The sequence below is a fragment of the Elephas maximus genome, chromosome 26 (genome assembly GCF_024166365.1).
Source record: "Elephas maximus indicus isolate mEleMax1 chromosome 26, mEleMax1 primary haplotype, whole genome shotgun sequence".
In the NCBI taxonomy this organism is placed as follows: Eukaryota; Metazoa; Chordata; class Mammalia; order Proboscidea; family Elephantidae; genus Elephas; species Elephas maximus.
In genome coordinates this window covers 20802825-20807239 of record NC_064844.1, presented here as the reverse complement: position 1 = coordinate 20807239, position 4415 = coordinate 20802825, and the positions used below count along the sequence as shown (strand labels likewise).

General features: G+C 39.2%; 1 non-coding gene across 1 annotated transcript; it reads left to right on the top strand.

Moving 5' to 3' along the window:
• Positions 1–851: 851 nt before the first annotated feature.
• LOC126068205 (U6 spliceosomal RNA) lies at positions 852–953 on the top strand. The gene has a single exon (XR_007515575.1). It is a non-coding gene; the product is annotated as a U6 spliceosomal RNA (small nuclear RNA).
• The last annotated feature ends 3462 nt before the right edge of the window (positions 954–4415 follow it).

The following is a 4415-nucleotide window of genomic DNA, read 5'->3' as shown; positions in this document are numbered from 1 at the left end:
TAGGAGAAATAGAGTCTTGAAACATGCTACAGTATGGATGGAGCTGGAAGACATTATGCTGAATGAAATAAGTCAACCACTAAAGAACAAATACTGCATGATCTCACTTATATAAAAAGACAAGAAAAGGCAAATATATATTTATTAGTGGTTACTAGGGGCAGAAGGGAGGGAGAGAGAGGGGGGTTAATGGTGTTGGAAATATTGCATTGATTAAGGTTAGGGTTTCACAGTCGATTATTGCAATTGCTGTCAATAAGTTACACACCTGTAAAAAGTTGAATTGGCAAAAGTTGTGTGATATATGTATTTATAACAACAACAGGAAAAAAAAAAGGAGTAGCCGCTGAGTCTGCTTATATACAACCAAAAACCTCATGGGGTTTGGTTTCTTGGTTTGGAGGTTTAGGGTCATGGTTTCACGGGACATCCCTAGTTTGATGCATAGTGCCTGGTGTCTTAAAAGCTTGCAAGAGGCCATCCAAGGCACAGCAATTGGTCTCTATTCACTTGGAACAACAGAGGAAGAAGGAGAGTCAGGAATAGGAGGAGGAGGATATGGAATGTGTGGCTAATTGCCTCCATGAACAGCTGCCATGAGACCAGAAGAACTGGATGGTGCCTGGATGCCATTACTGAACATTTTGATCAAGGATTCTATAGAAGAATCCTGATGAAAAGGGGGAAAATGCAGAACGGAATTTCAAATTATCATGGGCTTCAGACTTTCTGGAGCCATAAATGTGGGATGAACCCCTGAAACTATTGCCCTGAGATAATCTGTAAACCTTAAACCAAAAATATCCCCTGAAGTCTTCTTAAAACCAAACAATAGTTTAGCTTAGCTAGTAAAAAGTTCTACCTTGATATACTAAAACTGGTATGATACAGAGAAGATTAACATGACCCTGTACAACAATGACATGCAAATTCATGAAGTGTTCCATATTTTTTGAGGGGGGGCCTGATGGTGCAGTGGCTAAAAGCTCAGGTTGCTAACCAAAAGGTCAGCAGTTCGAATCCACCAGCTGCTCCTTGGAAACCCTATGGGGCAGTTCTACTCTGTCCTATAGGGTCATTATGAGTCAGAATCAACTCAACGGCAGTGGGTTTGGTTTTTTGGTTTTAGAGGGGATCAGCTGACAACAGCAACTCGAGAGATTAGATAGGAACCTTAGGGGGCAGTGGATATATGTTAATGCGGGAGGGACAACTCAGAAAAGGAAGGCGAGAATGGTCATGCAATTCGAAGAATGGAATCAATGTCACTAATTGTACGTATAAAAACTGTTGAATAGGTGTATGTTTTGCTGTGTATATTCTTAACAACAACAGGATAAATAAAATTATTTTTAAAAAACAAGTAAAAAAAAAGCATAATGAGTGAGAAGGGTGGCAGCACTAGTTGAGGATGGAAGAAGAGGCAAGATCTAAGTAGAGGTTCTCCAACCTAGCTGAACTTCAGAACCTACTCCCAAGAACCTTTTTAAAATACCAATAAACTCCAGACCCCAACACAGATCAATTAAATCAGAGTGTTTTAAGAGTGGTGCTCAGCAACTGATTTTTTTTAAATATCCCTAGGTGGTTCTAATGTGCTGCTAGAGTCAAGGACCACAGATCTTGACCTTGCAGATCCTTACAGATCTTATTGAAGAGTCTGAGTTTTAGTCAAAATGTGATAAGAAGCCACTGAAAGTATTTAAGTGTAGAAGAGACTGATTTGATTTGATTTGATTGGCTTGGTTTGATTTTTAAATGGATCTCCCTGGCTTCTGTGAGAAAAGCCGAGGTCAATAGTAGAGGAAGGATATAAGTTAGGAAGTTATCGAAATTGTCTAGGCAAGAGAACATTTCAAGATCTATCCTGAAATACAACGCTGTCAGTGATAGGATAATATCCATATGCCGACAAGGAAGACCAGTTAATACGAGTAGTATTCACATTTACCCACTGTCACGGATTGAATTGTGTCCCCCAAAAATATCTGTCAACTTGGCTTGGTCATGATTCCTTTGTATGATTGTATGATTGTCTACCATTTAATCATCTGATGTAATCTCCCAAAAAAAAAAAAAATTCCCTATGTGTTGTAAATCCTATCACTATGATGTAATAAGATGGATTATCGGTAGTTATATTGATGAGGTCTACAATATTAGATAGTGTCTAGAGCCAATCTCTTTTGAGATATAAAAGAGAGAAGCGAGCAGAGAGACATAGGGACCTCATACCACGAAGAAGCCAGTGAGTGCATCCTTTGGACTGGAGGCTCCTGCCCTGAGATGCTCTCAGGCCAAGGGGAGACTAATGCATCACAAGGACCTTACTCCAGAGCTAACAGAGAGAGAAAGCCTTCCCCTGAAGCTGACGCCCTGAATTCAGACTTCTAGCCTACTGGAGTAAGAGAGAATAAACTTCTCTTTGTTAAGGCCATTCACTTGTGATATATCTGTTATAGCAGCACTAGATGACCAAGACTCCCAACAACCACTAAGGCCAAAGATAAAGAAACTAAAGATTTTTACCAACGTCTGCAGTCTAAAATCGATCAAACACGCAATCAGAATGCACTGATAATTACTGGTGATTGGAATTTGAAAGTTGGAAACAAGGAAGAAGGACTGGTAGTTAGAAAATATAGCTTTGGTGATAGAAACGATGCTGGAGATCACATGATAAAATTTTGCAAGATCAGTGACTTCTTCATTGTGAATACCTTTTTTCAATAACATAAATAGCCACTATATACATGGACCTCGACAGATGGAATACACAGGAATCAAATTGACAACATCTGTGGAAAGAGACAGTGGAAAAGCTCAATATCATCAGTCAGAGCAAGGCCGGGGCCGACCGCAGAACAGACCGTCAATTGCACATATGCAAGTTCAAGTTGAAGCTGAAGAAAATTAGAACAAGTCGATGAAACCCGAAATATGACCTTGAATATATCCCACCTGAATTTAGAGACCATCTCAAGAATAGATCTGACGTGTTGAACACTGATGACTGAAGACCAGATGAGTTGTGGAATTACATCAAGGACATCATACATGAGGAAAGTCAGAGGTCATTAAAAAGACGGGGAAGAAAAGACCAAAATGGGTGCCAGAAGAGACTCTGAAACTTGCTCTTGAATGTTAAGTAACTGAAGCAAATAGAAGAAATGATGAAGTAAAAGAGATGAACAGAAAATTTCAAAGGGTGGCTCCAGAAGACAAGGAAAGTATTATAACGACATGTGTAAAGACCTGGAGTTAGAAAACCAACAGGGAAGAACACGCTCAGCATTTCTCAAGCTAAAAGAACTGAAGGAAAAATTCAAGCGTTGAGTTGCAATACTGAAGGATTTTACTGAGAAAATATTAAACAACACAGGAAGCATCAAAAGAAGATGAAAGGAAAGCCCTGGTGTGGACGGCTTCACTGCAGAGTTCTATCAAACTTTTTGAGAAAAGTTAACACCACTACTACTAAAGGTATATCAGAGCATAGAAAAGGACGGAACACTCCCAAACTCATTCTATGAAGCCAGCATATCCCTGATACCAAAACCAGGTAGACACCACAAAAAAAAAGAAAATTACAGACCTATATCCCTCATGAACATAGATGCAAAAATCCTCAACAAAATTCTAGCCAATAGAATTCAACAACATATCAAAAACATAATTCACCATGACCAAGTGGGATTTATACCAGGTATACAGGGACGGTTCAACATTAGAAAAACAATTAATGTAATCCATCATATAAATTTTTTTATCATATAAATAAAAGAATCACATGATTTTATCAATTGATGCAGAAAAGGCATTTGACAAAGTTCAACAACCATTCATGATAAAAACTCTCAGCAAAATAGGAATAGAAGGAAAATTCCTCAACATAATAAAAGGCATTTATACAAAGCCAATAGCAAACATCATCCTAAATGGAGAGAGTCTGAAAGCCTTCCCCTTGAGATCAGGAACCAGACAAGGATGCCCTTTATCACCACTCTTATTCAACATTGTGCCGGAGGTCCTAGCCAGAGCAATTAGGCTAGGTAAAGACATAAAGGGCATACAGATTGGCAAAACCAAAAAAACCAAACCCAGTGCCGTCGAGTCAATTTCGACTCATAGCGACCGTATAGGTCAGAGTAGAACTGCCCCATAGAGTTTCCAAGGAGCACCTGGCAGATTCGAACTGCTGACCCTTTGGTTAGCAGCCATAGCACTTAACCACTATGCCACCAGGGTTTCCACAGATTGGCAAGGAAGAAGTAAAAGTATCTGTTTGCAGATGACATGATTTTATACATGGAAAACCCTAAGGAATCCTCAAGAAAACTACTGAAACTCATAGAAGAGTTCAGCAGAGTATCAGGATACAAGATAAACATATAAAAATCAGCTGGATTCCTCTA